This window comes from Panthera tigris, chromosome A3 (genome assembly GCF_018350195.1).
Source record: "Panthera tigris isolate Pti1 chromosome A3, P.tigris_Pti1_mat1.1, whole genome shotgun sequence".
NCBI classification, from domain to species: Eukaryota; Metazoa; Chordata; class Mammalia; order Carnivora; family Felidae; genus Panthera; species Panthera tigris.
The window spans coordinates 9628989-9649913 of record NC_056662.1 but is presented as its reverse complement, the minus strand read 5'-3'; the positions used below and the strand labels follow the sequence as shown (position 1 = coordinate 9649913).

Below are 20925 nucleotides of genomic sequence, written 5' to 3'. Positions count from 1 at the left end.
TTGGTTTTTTTTTTTTTTTTGGGGTCTGCTTTTTCCAGATCTTGAGAACATTACTGTAGTGAGGTTAGCTCTTTATTTATTTAGTTTTGAAAATTTTTCTTTAATTCTAGCATTCCAGGGAATAATGTAGCACTCCAAATAATAATTTATCCTAAAAAAGGAGAAATCCTCCCCTTCACAGGGGAGAGAACAAAGAATAAAAATGTGAATCATTAAAAAGCAGGGGAAAAAAACCCCACAAAGACTGTAAATAAACCCCTGTAATTATGCATTACAAAAGGAAAGTCAACTCCAAATGGTTCAGTAACCTCATCACCAGCCTTACTAATAATCATGGCAATATTCTTTCCCTTAAGATAATGAGCAGCGCACGCTGGAAAGAAAAAAAAGTGTAAACACAAGCAACCATTTCTCATCTAAATACAAAACAAAATGCAGTGACTCACCTTAAGGTTTGCGATCCAGCCCTAGTGCACAGAATTTTAATTTACCGTCTCTCTCTTCCTTTAAAAGGTCAACCAAGGGGGGAAATACAACCAAATTATGAAACTTGCCTTTCTGACTCGACAATACATTTCGCCCGGGGCCCTCCTCCGACGGTGGTCCCACCTGAAAGGAACCCAGAGAATGAGCACTTCAATCATTAACCGAATTTAAAGACAATAATTAGCAAACAATTTTGTCATCTTTAGAGCTGTGCCGCCGCCACGAACATTTCTGTAGTTCTTCAATTACGTGATAAATCAAAAGTGATACAGAAAGACAGCGTAATAATGCGAACGCGGTGGCTGCCTCGAACACCCCGATATCAGCTTCTCCTCCCCTCCGCTGTCCTTCTGTTAATTTACTTTCTTAGGCAGTGTAGCCACGAACGCATCATGGTTATCAAGGCTCCTTCTGTCTCAGAAAATGATTCTTACTGGTTGAGCCCAGTAACAAGGTAGAGAATGGGGTTGTGTTTTCCTTATTCTCCACACCTGGCCTTTCTTCCCTCGAATTTATTTGGAAAGATCGAGAAAAAAAAAAAAATCCTCGTGGCCAGGGACAAAAGGACGGAAGAGCATTATGCAAAACAGATGTAAAACAGTCTCTATAATGTTGCATGCCGCTATTCTTTCTTTCTTGCCTGTCAAGGCAACTGATAGAATTCCGCCCTGGACTCCTACCTTTATGTTTCCTCTCGATTATGGCTGTTCCCCATAAAATTGGATCATCTCTAACATACCTACCAGGCTATAGAAGGAAAGATAAGTCAGATTTTTTTTTTTTTTTTGGAGGTTTTATCTGTTGGAGTGGGTTCAACTGCCGTACTCTTGGAGCACATCCTATTTTCTTGCCCCTTCAAGAAATCATTTGAGGCTCTGCTGCTTGGGTAATGCAACCTACTTCATTGAAAAAAGTGGCTCTCAGCCTCGTTGCATATACATGGGCTCGCGGAGCGCTCGTGTGTTTGGATATCACACGCCCGGTTCGAGGCCTCTCTCCGCCTCCCGGCGTTGGCCAGCGCAAGCTCCTTCAGGTGTCCCCTCGCCGGCTCCCCCCACGTGCATGTGGGAGGCTGTCACGTAGGGCTAGGTGATGTCAGTCACGAAGGTTGGAAAATTGATTTCAGCTTTTCGGGAATGTTTTGCGCTGCAATCACACATACCCGAATTGGAGAGACGTGTCCGCCGTTCGTATGCTGTCATCTGGTGGATTTTCTTTTCAAAACTGCCATCTCTCTCTCTCTCTCTCTCTCTCTCTGCCCAAGGCCCCGCCCCACTTTATTTGCATTAGCCCTTGAGCTCATTAGCTCATCTGACAAATGCGTAGCAAGTATTAGGCACTGCTCTAGAAACTGGGGACCCGGCGATGGACAAGATGGCTGTGCGGCTTGCGTTTTTAGAGGCAGTTTCTAGAACAGAAGCTCTCCAAAGCCTATGCCAGTGAGGGTATTTCCCTGAAAGCCTAAAGGAGCCCGTAATTGGAAATGGCAATCCCTCATGGGATCTGGAGCCAGAAACTGCTATTCTGTTACATATAAAGCCACTGTTTTATTCCTTCTGGGGCCACATTGCGTCTAGGCTCTCTTTGTTCCGCATGTCTGCTCCAGTGTGCGAGAGGCCCCTTCCCGGGTCATGTGCTGGGGCTGGGAGGACAGGGGCACACCTCTCATGACTTATTTTATGCCTTATGTTGAGGGCATTTCTAAAACACTTTAAATTCCTCTTATGATCAAATTAATAATATGTTCAGTGGAGGAAACTTGAAAATAGAAAAAAAAATCAGGAAAAGAAAATCCCACATATTGTCACCTCTTAGAGACAACTGCCATTAATATTTTCTATGCTCATGTTTGTGTGTGCAAATAAAACTGAGATGTTATTCAACACATTTTCCAAAATAACAGTATTTTTTAAAAACCGTGATACATATCCATTGTGTGAAGGAGTATAAAGAATGGAAAATGAAGCTTTTCTCAGAAATGCCCACCCTTCTGGGGCACCTGGGTGGCTCGGTCGGTTGAGCATCCGACCTCGGGTCAGGTTATGATCTCACAGTTCGTGTGTTCGAGCCCCGCGTCAGGCTCTGTGCTGACAGCTCGGAGCCTGGAGCCTGCTTTGCATTCTGTGTCTCCCTCTCTCTCTCTCTGCCCCTCCCCTGCTCATGCTCTATCTCTCCCTCTCTTAAAAATAAATGTTAAAAAAAAAAAAAGAAATGCCTACCCTTCAGAGATAACCATTGATCCCAGATTGATATATATACTACCAGATTTTCAAGCTATGGATGTGTGGTTATGTATCTTTCTATGTAAATATCAATGCATGCCATTCTTTTATAGCCTTCCATTTTTTTAACATTTATTTTTGAGAGAGAGAGAGACAGAGAGAGAGAGCAAGCAAGCAAGTGGGGGAGGGGCAAAGAGAGGGAGACAGAGGATCTGAAGCTGGCTCCAAGCTGTGAGCACAGAACCCAATTCAGGGCTTGAACTCATGCACTGTGAGATCATGACCTGAGCCGAAATCAAGAGCTGGCCACTTAACCAACTGAGCCATCCAGTCCCCCATTCTTTTATATCCTCTAAACTTTAGCATAATATTCTACTGAATGGATATACCATGGTTAAATTAAGATTCCCTTTCAGTGGACATTTGGTACATGTCCACTTTTTTTTTTTTTTTTTGGTAATTATTAGTCAATTTTGCCTAGTTGTCCAAATATTTCCCTAAGATAGACGGCCACATCGGAGCCAAGAGATGCCATTTTTTAACCAAAGAGAAGGGAGACTATCGTGGCTAAATAGGTATCAAAGAAATAAACCAAATAAAGTAAGCGAGCAAACAAAAAAACCCCAAGACCTGCAGTATGGGAAAGTTCTTATGTGAGAACGAGAATAAAAAATATAAGAGGCAGTACCTAAAGACGGCAAAAGCAAAGGAAAAAAAAAAAACCCACCACTTCTTTTAAAAGAGGCATCTACAAATGCAGAGCTGGAAGCTGATGGCAGAATTGCCTCTTTGCTCCGGATTTCTGACGTCTGTGAGGCAGGCACAGAATTCCCTGTGTATTCGCTGCATCGTCTAGACTTCCTGATACAAACTCGTCTTGTGCGCCAGCCCACGCACTGGCAGGGGGGTAGTTCTTGGGAGGAACCTGGCATTTGTGTGTTAAGTCTACACTGGAACACAGGACAGACCCCGCTCCAGAAGGTCAGCGCACCTTGAAAAGCGGAGGGGCTGTGATGGGAAGGGGAGTGATTACGTTACAAAGGGATCCTTCAATTTTAGGACGTTTAAAGTGAGGGCACTTAAAGTTGGGACGAGCACCGGGTGTTGTATGGAAACCAATTTGACAATAAATTATATTTAATATAACAAAAATAAAGTGGGGCATTCTTGTACTGAGGCAAAACTTCAACACATCGGAAAGAAGATTTGATTTCAAGATCACTTGAATCATTTACTGCAGGTACTTTCAAAAACACTACTTGGGGTGGCGGTGGCTCTTGGTCACATGTATTTTCTGTCACAAAAATGGGAGGTAATATTTTGTATGTTTATGTTGCTTTTCCATCCAGTTTCCATTTATTGCTTGACTTTTCTTCACACAGTGAGGAAAGATATAATCAGAAGTTGGTCCAAACCTGTTGCCCTGGTTTGGTCTTGTGATTCTGTTTAAAGGTTGAACAAAGCAGGGGCTCCTGGGTGGCTCAGTAGGTTGAGTGTTCGGCTTCGGCTCAAGTCGTGATCTCTTGGTTTGTGCGTTCAAGCCCCGTATGAGGCTCCCTGCTGTCAGCATAGAGCCCGCCTCGGATCCTCTGTCCCCCTCCCTCTGCCCTGCCCCCACTTGTGCTCTCTCAAAAATAAATCGAACATTTTTTTTAAAAAGTTGAGCAAAGTCTACTCAACAAGGGTTGAAAACGGCGTTACCTGATCTTTCCATCCCTCCTGTTTATCCGCACACCACGGAGTGGAATTATTCTAAGCGTGCTGCATCTATATACTGTCTCTGAGTCTCCACTCATTATGGTAAGCTCCACCAAAAAAAAAAAAAAAAAAAAACCTATACACACACACACACACACACACATGCCTGGAAAAGCAAAAGTTGTACTTATTAAGAAATCCCTCTTAGCCAGTGGGGCTCCCGCAGAATCTGGGGACATCAACAGTTCCTTAACTACAAAACTACTTCCTAGCCTTCTGAATTCTAAAAATCTCTGAAGTCCAATATGGATCCCAAACACACCGATAGGGTTAGAAATAGCATTCTCGATAAAGAATGCGTAAGAGTAGGACACGAAATAATGTATTTCTCTTTGAAACCATGAAAGTACACCGTATTTGTCTAGAAACGTGTGTGTGAAATTTAAACAACCCCGGAAGACATCCATCGATTTTTTTTTTTTTTTTTTTTTTTTTTTTTTTTTTTAGTTCTCAATTGAAATTCTACTCTCTCAAAGTTTGTGCGGCCGGCTCCCAATTTCACACTCTTCCTTGCTCCCGTTTCCCTCAATTTCCTTTCCTTTATGACCCCTTTCGGTTGCGTCCCTTGATTTATAGTCATTTGTGGGATTGCTCTCCTTTGCTTTATGGCAGTTTATGTCATACTGGTCTTGTCATAAATGACTACCATAAAGTGAGGTAAAATATCGTAAAACATTAGTGAGTCCCTGATACTCAAGGTTCTTCGGAATAAGCCCTGACAGATTCCAACCGTGAAAAACCAGATTTGGCCCTTCGAAAGGGGCGGCATTTGTAAAAATAATAAAAGCCTGGTAATGGCCACTGAGGTTTACTGAATTCTTTCTGTGTGCTAATCACCAGGTTAAGCCCATGTCACACGTATGATCCTCCGTGCTTTTCTGTGTGGCAGATAACAAGTTTGTCATCGCCTGTATCGTGCGGACAAAGAAACCGAGGCACGGAGAGGTTCAGCACAGCCAGTAGGTGATAGAACTTCGACAGAGTTCACACTTCACTCCAGGGCCCGTGCTCTTAACTGTCAGGTGTGGCGTTGACTGAAATGTGGCGGCCGGCCTTTGGGAGACCGGTTCCGTGCCCTGTGAGCGCTCGTCCCGGCCTCCGGTCCTGCCTGCCCACCTCAGAAGCCCCCCCGACGCGCCGTGACGGGGTTCCCCACACCGCATGCATCTCCTGACCTTGCCTGACCGCTGCAGCCCCCAAGTATTGGCGACACTGTCCTCTTCCCGGTGTGAACTCCCCAACTTGTGCCTCAGGATCTCAGCTTTGCCAGTGCTTCCTGGAGCCAGAAACCCCAGAGCCGCTTTGGACTGCTCCTCTTGCCACACGACTCCTGTCTTTGCTCCCTGGGAGCAAATGCATCTCCTGCGGGCCCACACTTCTTCGCTTTACCTTCTAGGAGCTGGGGAGTGCACGCTGCTGTTATCTCTGTCCCGGATTGCTGGAGAGCCCGTTCCTGCCAACACTCCCAACACCCTCTCTTCTGCGTTCTGCGTGGGAGCAGACGCCTTCATAAAACACACGCCGCCCCTGTGGGGCTCTTAGCCCCCCTTGTCACTGTCACTGGCTTCCTATTGCACTCTGTCTGCCTCCTGCCTCCTCCGTGACCTTGTCTCAGGCCCTTGTCTCTGCCTCACGGGCCTCCCTCTGAACCAGGAGAATTCTCTTCTCATTTAGAACCTTCAGACCAGCATTCCTGTCCGCCTAGAACTCCCAGGCCCTGACTCTTACCTGCTTTTATTCTTTCCTTTTTTTTATTTTTAATTTTTAATGTTTATTTTTGAGAGAGAGAGCACGAGCAGGGGAGGGGCAGAGAGAGAGGGAGACACAGGATCCGAAGCAGGCTCCAGGCTCTGAGCTGTCAGCACAGAGCCCGACGCGGGGCTCGAACTCGCGAACCGCGAGATCATGACCTGAGCTGAAGTCGGACGCCTAACTGACTGAGCCACCCAGGCGCCCCTGCCTTTGTTCTTTATGTAGCAAATCCGCTCTTCAGTGTTAGCACCTCAGATAAATTCATCCCCCGTCGTTCTTTAATTCTCTGTTACGACAACTGTCTCCTTCATCTCTCTGCTCACATTGTTCAGTGGTTTGTCCACTTTGTGCCGATCTGTTTCGCCATCGAGATTGTAGGCTCCATGAAGACAAGACAAAATGCCTCTTGGACTCCATAGGCCTAGGGTCCAGCACAGCAGCACGCTGGATCTTTGTTGAGTGGGCATGTGTGGCCTTGTAGGTATATCTTCATGCTTTATACTGGATCGCGAAGCCTGGAAGGATGGTTGTGTATCCTCTGTTTCTGGTTAAATATGTTCTAGCGGGAACGTTCGCCTTGTTGGCATAACATGGATGTTAATTTAATACGTAGCAGTTGACTGAAGTATAGCAACTCTCACAAACCTTGGCACGTAGGATTAAGATGCTGCCCTTGGGGGCGCCTGGATGGCTCAGTCGGTGAAGCGTCTGGCTCCTGGTTTTGGCTCAGGCCATGATCTCACAGTTCCGTGAGTCTGATCCCCATGTCGGGCTCGGCACTGACAGTGTGGAGCCTGCTTGGGATTCTCTCTCTCCCTCTCTCTCTCCCTCCTGCATGTGTCCTCTCTCTCTCTCTCTCCCTCTCAAAATAAATAAACTTAAAAAAAAAAAAAGGAATTAAAAAAAAAAAGTGCCCTTCACTGAGAGGCAGATGGAGAGAGAATAAAAGGCAGGAATGGATCATAAGACAAATTAGGATGATGGTTTCTCTGATCCATTCAATTTTTTAAAAGAAATATTTGAGCGTTTTGGCTACAGAAAAAAATAGGAAAAGAGAAGACAAATAAGAAGCAGGAGGAAAAATAGAATCAGTGTGGTTTCTCTCTCTCTCTCTCTCTTTTTTTTTTTTTTTTGCCCCCTCATCTGCTGTCTTTTCCAAAAATCATTTTAGGTTTCTTCTGTCACATCCATAGTGAAGTGTAAATTACAGTTTCCAAGATAGATGGCCATTTGCAGTGAATTTTAGCAAGGAACGAAATTTTATTTGAGACTGAAATTTGGCATCCCTCTGCCTCTTCATGCTGGGAACTATTTTTTGTCTTTACAGAATGCAATGAGACATAAATCCTGTTGCTTTCATTTCTAAATGGTGCTACACCAAGCCGAAAATGGACTGGGAGACAGGAGTGTCTCCAAGCTTGGGCCAGCCTTGGCAATCCTCATTTATAGTGCCTGTTGTACTACGAGGGAGAAATCCAATCAGGGTCCTATAAAAACGGGAGGCTATTTTTAATTGCACTCACTTTCAATCCCCTTCCTCTCCTTGCGAATTTCTTTTCACCCTGGCATTCCTAGCTAAGTGGATTGCCACCCACAGGAGAGCCTGCTGCATCCAACAGCTAACATTTGACGTGACACCGTTTGGAAAGCTGGCAGCTCACAGAGCATATGGCGGACTTCAGATGGTTTTGAGGGACATTTGGCTCAGGGTTTCTCATGGTGGGAGCGCGACTGGCACGTGGAGAAGGCCAGTTCTCCTCTCTGTGGGACTGTCCTGTGCGCGGCACGATGGTTAGCATCCCCAGGCCCCCAGTATTTCATGCTAAGTGATGCCTCGTCACAGTGACAAATCAGAGTACCCCATCCCCAGTTCTAAACGTTACCCTTGGGGGACACTTCTGCTTTGGGAGAGAAGCACCAGGAGGGTTTTAAAATTTTCCTCAATCGTCTCAAGATGGAGATTCCATCTTGTGGTCAGGAAAAAAAATGTCAGTAACAAATCCTTGGCTGTTCTTAAGTGGTAGTAAGAAGGACAGCAGTGATTAATATCTCTGGGGCATTTATTATGTGCTAGGTGCCCTCAAAGCATTTTGTACGCGTTTCTCCATTTGGTCCTCCATGAAGTAAGTGCCTGTGTTGTAGTGAGATCTATTTAATCGTGAGACCCAAACATGTCCAAAGACCCATCCAGGATTGTTCCCGGAACCCCAAAGACTGGACATGGCTGAGATCGTAGCTGGAAGGATCGATTCTGTGTTGTCTCCCCTGTGCCTCCTCTTTCCACTTCTTTTCCTTTTTTCTTTTCTCTTTCACTTTCTTCCCCTGTATAATTAAACAAAAAATTGTTCTTTCTCAATGGCTTCTTGCTTGGCATCCCAAATCGTTTAATCTGGCAAGCAACTGGGTTTTCTATCTGCTGCTTATGACATCAAATAATAATAGATCATCACTAAATTTAGAGGGCAGTTTGGGATATTGGGGTTTCTGTAGAGTCGGTAAAATTCACTTTGTGGTGGTGGCTGGGTGGGGGACTTCAGGAAGAAACCTGGTGATGTTGCAGGGTGGCCACGACAGGTCCAACAGGGGGCTCATGTGACCATCAACTAGGAGGGATGGAGCGTATCAGGATAACACGGTCAGAGTAACCAATGATGCTTTCAGGGTGAGCCCCAACGAGAGGTCACAAGGACAGATGTTTGGAATCCAGGGATTGACCTTCAGTTGAGTTGCTGCACCCTGGGCAACTCCATGCGGCGTCCTCGGGGGGAAAGCCAGCAGGAGCTTCTTTGTTCACTAATGTGTCGTGATTCTTCTGTGCAAATGTGTATTGAGACCTGCTCTGTGCCGAGGAATGGGGGTGCAAGGGTGCGTAAGATATGACCCCAGCTCTCCGGGAGTTCACAGCCTGGTAGGGCAAATCGAAACATGAATCGTGTCATGCCCATTATAACAGAGGATGATTTCTCAACCGCAGCACTAACGCTGGGGGTCAGATCATTTTTGGTTCAGTGGGAGCCGTCTTGCTCATTACAGGACATCCTGTTTCTTTCTTTCTTTCTTTTTAAAATTTTTTTACATTTGGGAGATGGAGAGACAGAGCACAAGTGGGGAGGGGCAGAGAGAGAAGGAGACAGAATCTGAAGCAGGCTCCAGGCTCTGAGCCGTCAGCACAGAGCCCGACACGGGGCTCGAACTCACCAACTGTGAGATCATGACCTGAGCTGAAGTCGGACACTCAACACCCAGGTGCCCCAGGACATCCTGTTTCTTTCTAAGACGTGAAATTTTAGCTCTGTCTTTTGTTTGACCTACTATGGCCACTCACACCCTTGAATCAGAGCATTTCCTTAAACAAAGTTAGCTACCTCCCTAAGAACATTTCCTCCATGCTATATAGGCATGTTAGAGTTTCAAAACCTTTGTCTTTTGTGTATAAACGCATTCTTTATAAAATAAAAATACTTTAAACGTCAATATAGAAAGATAGGTTGTATTGTGTTCGCATGTTCTTCTAGTTAAGCTCTTCCAGCTGCAAGACTAGGGGTACTCTGAACTTGAATTAGGCCAGCAAATGGGCACAGAGATAAGGGAGCTGGCCGGCGGGTACTATGGTGCTTGGGGGCCTGGAGTTGGCGACTCAAAGGGTACAAAGCGCAGAGTCGTCTGTAGAGGGTGACAGTAGCCGAGGCATTACGATGTCAGACCACAGGGTAGAGCCAGGAGAATGCCAGCTTCAGAGGGCCCAGCTCCCAGAGGCCATGATGGCTTCTGCATGGCTCCTGTTGGATGCACTGTATGTCCTTGGGGCCTGGGTGTGAGGCGAGTCCTGTTTTCCTTAATTCCCTTTGTAGTCTTACGATAAACCCTAACACCTGAGGTAACATGAGCATGAGCCCGTCCCTCCCAACTGGGAAAATAGATACCTTGATAACATCCATGCGCATTATATAATTGTGGGGAGGGCAGAGAGGAAAGAGGGGAGACATTATCTCACCTTTGGGGCAAATCCTTGCTTTGTTGAAGTTGATGAAACATTTGAAAGTTAATCTGTTGAAGGAACTGGAATTCTCTGGGCGCAGGCCAACCCGCCATCGGGAGGTGGGCTTGAATTGTTGAAGAAGTACAATGGCTCGTGAGAAGAAGTGTGCCTCTGAGTCAGTAGGTCGATGATTCATGAGCAGATGATCAAGATCTAGCCAAGACAATATTAGAAATATTCAAGCATCGGAAGGGGCTCATTTTATACGTCATCTTCTCAAGGAAGGCTGCTTGGATACCCTTCTTTGCCCTTCAGGACCGACTTCCACCCCTACCAGCCTCTGCCATCTTCTACCCTCCTTCACACTACTTTGGATTATAATGATCTGTTTACCCATCTGTCACTTTGCTGGGCTCTGGGATCCTGGGAGGCAGGGCCTGTGTCTAATTCATCTTTAAATTTTTTTTTAACGTTTATTTATTTTTGAGACAGAGAGAGACAGAGCATGAACGGGGGAGGGTCAGAGAGAGAGGGAGACACAGAACTGGAAGCAGGCTCCAGGCTCTGAGCCATCAGCCCAGAGCCCGACGCGGGGCTCGAACTCACGGTCCGTTCGAGCGTAAGTGGAGGAGGGGCAGAGAGAGAGGGAGACACAGAATCCAAAGCAGGCTCCAGGCTCTGAGCTGTCAGCACAGAGCCCGATGCAGGGCTTAAACCCACAAACTGTGAGATCATGACCTGAGCTGAAGTCGGACGCTCAACCGACTGAGCCACCCAGGCGCCCCTGTCTAATTCATCTTTATATCCCCAGCCTCTAACCAATAACCTCCATACAATAGGCGCTCAATAAATTGTTGAGGGAGTGAATGAAGGAATTCACTCCTAAGACTTACCCACTTACTTTTTAAGGAGGGGAAAAGAATTCATTTTAACTTGAATATAGGTTTTCTTCCCCAAAGAGCGTATTGATAAAGAAGAGCTACTGATTTCTTCCGAGAGAGAAAAATGAGAGAACGGTCCTCCATGCTATATTTCAAACTTATGTCAACTTTTCTTTAAAAAAAAAAAATGTCCGTCCACCAGCACTCATATCATTTTTCAAATTTTATGTCATCCTTTTTCAGATGCTGCCCATCCATCATTTTAGGCAGGGAGTATCCATCATGATAGAAGCTAAATGATTTTCAAAGCTGTCAGGGAGTGGACACCAAAAAGGTCCCCGTTTCATCTGAACAGAGTTATCTGGGGCTGGCAGTGAGGATCCTGCTGGGATAGGAGAGGTGGCATCCTGGGAGCGCCTCTCAAATTGGTTTCAAATGGAACAGAGGAAAAAAATTCATTCTAGAAGGTAGATATCAATTCTCCACGTAAAATGTCACACATAACACCCATCAGTATCACAGTTAGGCAATAGCTTCTTTACAGAGCAAGGTTTTAGGTAAAAGTTTGTGTTTCTAATGAATATGGTTTCCTTAAAAATATCTCTCGATGTAGTTTTATCTCATTTTTGAAGGAAATCAGGGGCACTGGGGTGGCTCAGTCGGTTAAGTGTCTGACTTCGGCTCAGGTCATGATCTCACGGTTTGTGGGTTCGAGCCCCGCGTCGGGCTCTGTGCTGACAGCTCAGAGCCTGGAGCCTGCTTTGGATTCTGGGTCTCCCTCTCTCTCTGCCCCTCCTCCACTTACTCTCTCTCTCTCTCTCTCTCTCTCTCTCTCTCTCTCTCTCTCTGTCAAAAATAAATAAACATTTTTTTAGAAAAGGAAATCATGTTTACTTGCAAAATATAGAGAAAGGTAAGCAAGAAAATAAAATTTATGAATTATCCCACCATGCAGAGATAGCCAATGTGAATATTATTTTTGGTACATTTTTCTTCCGGACACACAGACACATTGTATACGTGTCATTTGTGTGTGTGTGTGTGTGTGTGTGTGTGTGTGTGTGTGTATATATATATATATATATATATATATATATATACACACATATATACACATATATATACATATATATATATACACACACATATATGCATATTTGTGTGTATATATATATGTGTGTGTGTGTGTGTGTATACCGAAATTATTTTTGACAAATTTGGTGTTATATTTTTTTGTGGAAATAAATATGCATATTTGCAAATAACATGCGTATATGCAAATAGTGCAAATAAATATGCATATTTATTTGTGTATATATGTGTGTGTGTGTGTGTGTGTGTGTGTGTGTGTGTGTGTATACTGAAATTATTTTTGACAAATTTGGTGTTATATTTTTTTGTGGAGTTTTCTCTCCGGACTGTCTCACTAAATTATATCCTAAACATTTTCCTATGTCATTAAATATTCTTTGAAAACATGATTTTTCAAGGCTACAGTCTATTTGATTTTATGGATATACCATAATTTATTTACCTCTTGTTAGCCATGCTGATCGTCCTGGCTTTTGGCAATGTGGTATTTTATTTATTGCGTTTTCCCTGTCTTTCAGCTTTTTTGTGTGTTTGTCATCTACATAATTCTCAAGGATCATAATCTTATCTTTTTATTAGAATGTCAAAGATAGGTAAATGGATTTTGTTTTTATAACTCACAAAGACGCAACCTACAGGCGGCTTTTTGGTTGTCTCTTAAATCAGAAAGAGCTATTATATACGTTCCCTTTTATAAGATGGATTAAATTCTGTCAATTAAACGAGTGTGCTTGTATGTCTTTCCCATTTACCGATGTGTTGTGAGGTGATGTACAAGTCCTCGTTGTAGATCAGAGGAGGCTACAAATATGTCCAGAGCACATACCCAGGAGGTGTCTTTAAAGGAGAGAATAAAATGATGGCTCAGCCCTTGCCAGATTGGAATCTTAGCCCTGCCACTGTCTTGCTGGGTAAACTTGGGCATCTCTTTTGGCCTCTCAGAGTCTCAGCTTTCTTGCCCGTAAATTTTCTAGAGACAGTAGCATCTAAGATTTTGCAGGTTAGATATGAGGATTCTCTGGAACAAAGCATACGGAGTAACTATTGTGGGGTGCCCCAAACAGGGGTTATTGTTAATTGTTTATCCTGGTTTCTACCTGCTTAAATACGAGAGGTTTCTCTTTGGAGAAACATAATCCTTTTTGGGTAACCTGGTATTTGGGACTTCTTTTGAATTTTCACAGCTTTATTGAGGTGAAATTTACCTACCAAAGAATTCACCCATTTAAATGTACAATTCATTGATTTTTTTTTTTAGTAAGGTTGTGGAATCGTACACTTACTTCCACAATCCAAATGTCGGGTAGGCTCTGAGATGCAAGATAAAGGAAGTTTTGCCCAACAAAAATGTGAGCCATCTCATTGTTTAGCCAAAGGAGCTTAAATGGTCATGAGTTATACCCAAGAAGTATCACCCAGAATATATGACCGGTCGTACATGGTGAATATAGGTATTGCTAGTTAAAAGGGAATTAGGTAAGGCTGAGTGTCTTTGTAAAGAACTTATTCTGACGTGATTTCTGACTTAAAGAAATGAAGCAAGAATAGTGCAAAGTATCCCTAGTTATAGGTTACTGAGATTCCCCAAATATTAATATTTTACTATATTTCCTTCTTTCTTTTCATGTGCTCTAATATATCTTTATATGCATCTATGCCTGAATCCAAATCTATATTTATATGTTGTAGACATACAGCCTATGTATATATCTATATTATCAGTCTACAAATTATAGCTAGATATGTGTGTATGCACATATATCATACAAAATTATAAATATATATATAAATTTATGTTATAAATTTATATAAATATAAATATATATATATTTTTTCCAGAACTATTGAGTAGTAAGGTGCAGAGATGATGTCCCTTTATCCCTAAATACTTCAGTGTGTATTTCCAAAAAGCCACATTCTCTTATTCTCTTATAATAATCATCATTAGAAAAGTAAAATTCACCTACTACTGCTAACATACAGACTTCTCTCAGATCTTCCCAATAATGTTCTTTTTAGTCAAATAAAATCCAAGATCAGGTGTTCTTTATAATAAACTGAAATATAAAATCAAACATAAGTTTAATGTCTTTATAGGCTCAGTACCTTATAAAAGGATCAAAGGGTGTGCCTACTCTTGGTTATTTTTAGCAACTCACACAAAAGCCATTTAAAAGTCTTTCATGGTCATGTTAGATTTAAAACTACAACTCTTTCTGTTGCACCAGGCAAGGAGAATTTCTTCTTGGTATTCTCAGGAGCTGGCTGTTCCTGGCCTATAGTCAATGATTGGTAAAGTTCTGTTAACCAAACTTGGAAAGAAATCAGGTTTAAAAGTGATTTCTACATCATTGAAGGACAAAGGTATTTTAAGCTTGATTCATCTGGGGATTGTATTTTCTGTTTTTAAATTATATATATATATTTTAGAGAAAGCGTGAGTTGAGGAGGGGCAGAGGGGGTGATGGGGACAGAGGGTCCGAAGCGGGTCCTCCACACTGACAGCGGCTGACAGCAGAGAGCCCGATGTGGGGTTTGAACTCATGAGCCACAAGATCATGACCTGAGCCGAAGCCGGACACTCAACCGACTGAGCCACCCAGGCACCCCTGTGTTTTCTAATTGAACTTTAGGAATTGAGGAAGATGCATAGAAACGTCTTTCTATTATTCGGGTGCCACTGGGCAAATTGTGATGGTATTAACAGTAATCATTACGAAAACCTCTGCAGTGAGACCAGTTCCAGTGCCTATGGCAATAAACTGAACTTTCTGTTCCTCAGAACCAGTCCTTCTAGAACCTGCAAATGGCCTTCAGTCTCAAACTGAGGACACTTTTGAACGGGGCACCTGGGTGGCTCAGTCGGTTAAGGTCATGATCTCATAGGTCGTGAGTTCGAGCCCTGCGTCGGACCCTGTGCTGACAGCTCGGAGCCTGGAGCCTGCTTGGGATTCTGTGTCTCCTCTCTCTGCCCCTCCTCTGCTCATGCTCTCTCTCTCTGTCTCAAAAATAAATAAATGTTAAAAAAACAAACAAACAAACAAAAAAAAAAACGGGAGAAATGGCCTGTCCTGGTTGATTGCAGCCTTGTCTAAATTTTCAAACAATGACACTGTGTGGCGGGCACGAAGGAAAACGTTAGGAGAGGCAGGTAAAGTGAAAGGGAGGAAGTTTATTTCTGTAGTTTCAGCCTCTTACATTTCCACTGGCTTTATCTGAACAAGAAGCTCAGCCTGCTTGGACATTTAGATTGCATGAACTAAACGGCTGAAAGATATTTCCAAAATGAAAACGGCTATTGAGACTTCACGGGGATTACACTGAACCAGACATAATAAGCAAAGTTAAAAAACTAATAACGAAACAGCTTAGGTTGTGATGAAGGGTCTTTCTGAGAGAAAATAAATCCAGCCACGTGCCACCTAATATACTTTTCTGTTTTCACTGTCTAATAATATGCAGGGATTCATTTGTGGAAGGACTAAGGCCATAGTGTAAAAAAGCGGTTACCGGAACACAAAAGTTTATGCTTCTCGAAGCTCAGTGAAGAATTGGTTGGACCATCATTCTGGTCCCTGAACTTGAAGAAGGAGGGGAAAGATCTAACGAACCCCCGGCACTAAAGGATTCGGGTTACAAAAATGTTGCATGCCAAGAGTTTCAGTGAAAAATGGGAATGCGTTTGTACCAGCATTAAGCGCTTTCATCCCTCTAGAAAGTGCAAACAAATTCCAAGAGGTCATCCGGCTTCTCTGCAGCCATCCGTTTCTTAAGTCCTCTGAACATTCTGGCGAGGTGGAGACAGCACATTTTAAAATATGGGGCTTTCTCCTTCCCTGCGGGAGAGATAAGCCTTGATTGACTTTCCCTGAAGTGCGCCAGACTCGGGGCTGCTGAATCTCAAAACTCCCTGTTGCCTTTGACGCAAACACGTGCCCCGAGCAAGAGAAAGTGACGGGAAGGAGGGATCCTGGAGATACAGCAGGAACACCAGCGTGGGCGGCTGACCTCAGAAGAAGAGAGGGGCCGCGGCTGGAGGATGTACAGTTTCCCGTCTGGCCCGAAGTTCGTAGAAACGCGGCAAGTAACCAAACGCGGCCCCCTGGAGTCTGACCACGCCTGGATCGCCAGGGAACCCGGCATCACCATTGACAGTACTGCGTGTCAGGCTTGGATTTGCGTGTTTTCTCTTTGCCAGTGGTTCCCCGGTGTCTCAGTTACTATTTTTTCCATATACTATTAGAACAAAAACAGTGTACTCAATTGGGTTGTCACGTAAGATCGCGTGTGCATACACACACACACACACACACACACACACACACACACACCTATCATCCAACATCATGGTAATTTCATTTAAAAATAGGAAAAATGCCTCACTTAAAAGAGCCATTCCCAGGGGCACCTGGGTGGCTCAGTCGGTTAAGCGACCGACTTCGGCTCAGGTCACGATCTCATGGTTCACGAGTTCGAGCCCCACATCCCCGCATCGGGCTCTCTGCTGTCAGCCCACAGCCTGGACCCTGCTTCAGATTCTGTCTCCCTCTCTCTCTGCCCCTGCCCTTTTCTCTCTCTCTCTCTCTCTCTCTCTCTCTCTCTCTCTCCCCCAAAAATAAAACATTAAGAAAAAAGCCATTCTGAAAAAACAAAATTCTGAGAAGGGTACAGGGGAAAAAGTCATTCTGCAAATGTACCACCCTAATTCAAGATGTAGATAGTAGGGAAATTATATGCACAGAAAGATGAGAATGTGAGAATTCTCTGTACTTTTCCATCTTTCTATAAACCTAGGACTGGCCTAAGAAAAAATAAAGCCTATTAATTTAAAGCAATGCTGTAAGATAGTGTAGCTGCTTTGTAAAAACAGTTTGGCAGGTACCCAGAATGCTGAGGATAGGATCATATGACCCAGCAATTCCACCCATAGGTATAAATGCAAACAAATAAATAAATAAAAAATTGGAAACAGGTATTCAAACAAATACTTGTGTATTCATAGCAGCGTTATTCACAATAATCCAAAGGTGGAAAACACCCAAATGGTTATTGACAGATGAATAAATAAGGAAAATATGTCATATCCATACCAAGGAGTATTATGCAACCATAAAAAAGAATGAAGTTCTGACACTGGCCATGATCTGGTTGAACCGTGAAAATACTATGCTAACTGAAAGAAGCCAGACATGATGGGTCACATTTTGCATGCTTCTATTTATATGAAATACCCAGAAGAGGCAAATCCATAGAGGCAGAAGGGAGATTAGAGGTTTTCAGAGGCTGGGGGCGGGGGGCACCGGGAAATGACTTGCTAATGGGTATGGGTGTCCTTTGGGGATGGTGAGAATTTTTGGAGTAGACAGATGTGATGGTTGCACAAATTTGTGAATGTGCTAAATGCCCCTAAACTGAACACTTCACAATGGTTCATTTTATGTAATGTACATTTTACCTTAAAACTAAAAATAGAGACGCGTCCTACAAAATAGCTGACCCATAGTCCTCAGTATTGTCAAGGTCATCAAAAACAATGGAAGTCTGAGAAACCGTCACAGCCAGGAAGCTCCGAAGGAGACATTATAACTAACTGTAATGTGGTATCCTAGACGGGACCTTGGAACACACAGAGGACGTGAGATAAAAAATAAGAAAATGTGAATTAAGTACAGACTTTAGTCTACAATAACACAGCAATATTGCTTTATTAATCATAACAAATGTAACATACAAATGTGAGATGTTAATAAGAGAGAAAACTGGATGCAAGGTATATGGGAATTCTCTGCAATAGCTTTTCAATTTGTCTCTAAACCTCATTAGTTTAAGGTATTAAAAGTTTAGAAAGAGGTGGCTATCTGAGCCTCTCCGCAATCTGCCCCCCCTCCTTTTTTCCTGCCTATTTTGCAAACTCATGGCCTGCAGGAGGAGCAGACAAGGACCAACATCAGGCTACTGAGGGGAGACGGGGCACAGAGGGAGAGGCCACATCAGCCCGGAGCTGCCTGTCTCCACACTCTTTGCTCCCCTGAGAATAATGGAATAAAATAACCATTTAGAAAGGGCCATTCTTTTAATTTTGTTTAACTAAAAATGCACTGTTATCACATATATTCATTGTCTAGGTTTGCCATAACACGGTAACACAAACCGAGTGGCTTAAAACAACACAACTGTATTGACTCACAGTTCTGGAGGCCAGAAGAGTGAAATCAAGGGGGCAGTGCCGGGGGCCCTCTGAAACTCTGGACAGAATCGTTCCTTGCCTCTTCCCGGCGGTGGTCATTGAGCCTTGGTTCACAGCTGCCTGGCTCCAGTCTCTTTCTCCGACTTTATACAGATCATCACATGGCCCTTCTCTTTCCGCCTCTGTCTTCGCACAGTATTCTCCTCTTCCGGTGATGCCATCATAGTGGATTAGGGCTCGCCCTAGTGACCTCATCTTAACTTGATTATATCTGCAAAGTCCTCATTTCCGGATAAGGTCACATTCATAGACAGCTGTGAGTACAGCCACAATGTAATCTTCTGGGGGGACACAGTTCAACCCATGAAACAGGATTCTTCTTGTTCAATGGTGGGCCCATGAAAACATTTTCAGACACCATCACGGGTCTATTCACTGGTATTTGGGATGAAGGACGCGCGTGTGATCTTTTTTTCTAACGTCACAACTTTATGAGGTAGGACCCTATTTGTGCCCGCTGACGGTCTCTCCCATTTTGCTGGTGATGCAGTTGAGGTATAGGAAATTTCAGTTGTCTTTTTTTCGGGCTGCACAGCTGAGAAGCGACAGAGCCAGAATTTAAGCCTAAACTAGGTTAGAAGTTTTTGCCCTTTCCACTAGTGACGCTGTACTTCATCACATGGTTTTTGGCCGTCCACGTTCTTAATGAATCAGAGCAGGAGACTGCCAAGAGTTGCTGACTGGAGGTGATTTGGGGGGGGGGGACATTCTTATGTTCCTCCGTATTGGTTTAGTCTTTCCCTCCTTCGTGTTTCCTGCCACTGTCCTTAGTGAACTGAAGGCTTGCCTCATACCCTGGTGTGCAAGCCTCTCTCCCCCTCCACCATTCTGGCTTTCGAGTCTGATTTACTGATATCTACTTGTCTCCATGATAAAACGGAGAAAGCTTTTACCAAGTAAGTTTATCATAGAAATGTAACTATTATGTGTATTGTGCAAAATGGTCCCCCCCCCCACTCCCCCGCCTTTTTTTTAAATCCAGGCAAATACATTGGAGTCATTAATTTGAATACTAAGTACAAGGTGCTGTTTAAAAATCCACAAGATGAATAACAAATCATAATTCTGGCAAGGCGAAGGCATTCTTCAAAGCCATCGTTTTTATAATCCGTAGACGATACTACGATCGTAGTCGTTGATGGCTGATTTAGAGTTTAGCACATGTGCCATTACCTTTCCGGGGGATATATTTCATGCACCCTCACGTTGCAAGCAGTTCCTGACTCCAAAACGGAGGGGGGTCACGCGGCTGTGCGGAGAGCCTCCTCAGGGTGGCTGCTGCCCCTTCACCCTGGGGTTCACACGGGGGTCCCTCCCCCAGCTGCTCCGAGGACCCGCCGCACGACTGCAGCCACCCCCCGTCAGCCCGCCGAGGCCCGGGAGAATATTTCCTTGTTGATCAAAGTCTCCGCGCTTTGAGGCTGCGCGGCATTTTTGCAGCCGGAGTTAACATGACAGAGGTGGGCGGAACTCCTACTCTGCGCTGATCGCTGATCGTCCCCAAAGCAGCTCTGTCATTACTGTGGCATGGTGTGGGACACGGGGAGCCGGAGCCGATGAGAGCCTTGCTCACTTCCCCTCACCTGTCAGCATTCTGGTACGGGCCCCAGAATTCTGTCAACTCCTCTCCGGAGAGCCTTCTCAGGCAAGAGGCCGGCTGGAAACGGAGGAGGCCTTCATTCATGCCCCTAAAAACAGCCTCTCAGCCAGCGATGGATGTGAGTCGGGGGATAAATACTCCAGCTTCCTTGCTTCTTCCTCCCCGTCTCTTAGTTCCCCGGCAGGACTGGGCCCCAGTCGCCCTCGGGGTCAGCACGCGTGATGGCACACAGTCCAGCGGCCTTCCCTCCCGTCTTCATTCCTCGCCGACTACCGGGTCTTCCTGGGAGCAGGTCCAGAAGGAGGTCCCTGCACTCCTGTCTTTGTCTTAGGGCTTCGTTTTGGGAGAACCCAACCCAAGACAGCCACCGCACTAGAGAGTGGTTGTCTATTTCCATTGCAAGTGACAGAAACCCCAACTTAAACTGGCTCAAGCAGAAAAAGAATTTATCGGCTCATGTAATTGAACAGTCCAGGCTAATAGCTCCAACTTCAGGCACCATTGGACCCACTTCTTTAAACGATGTTACCAGCCCTTGATTTCTCTCTTTCCTTCTCTCTGCCCTTGCTCTCCTCCGCATTGACTTCTTTCTCCGGAAGGGGAGCTTTGAGGTAGCCACAGGTTTAATGCCGGAGGGAAAGGGAGCGACTCCTTTCGGAGAACTCCGGCAAAGTCCTGAGACGAGATCTGATTGGCTGTGGATGGGTCATGTGCCCATCTTGGACTCCAGATCAAATTCTAAGATGCGATCTGATTGGCTCTGGCTGGGTCATGTGCTCAGCTTGGACTCCAGTCCTAAGGTGCGCTATGATTGGCTCTGTCTGGGTCATGTGCCCATCTTTGAACCAGTCGCTGTGCCCAGACCCCTGTATCTGGCTACTCTTGGGCCCCACCGCCATGAGGAAGGC

At 44.5% G+C, this 20925-nt stretch overlaps 1 long non-coding RNA gene across 1 annotated transcript; it reads right to left on the bottom strand.

Moving 5' to 3' along the window:
- Positions 1-533: 533 nt before the first annotated feature.
- LOC122237153 lies at positions 534-20668 on the bottom strand. Its single transcript, XR_006215363.1, has 3 exons — positions 18358-20668; positions 10213-10410; positions 534-609 (listed from the first exon to the last, which is right to left on the bottom strand). It is a non-coding gene; the product is annotated as an uncharacterized LOC122237153 (long non-coding RNA).
- Positions 20669-20925: the final 257 nt, after the last annotated feature.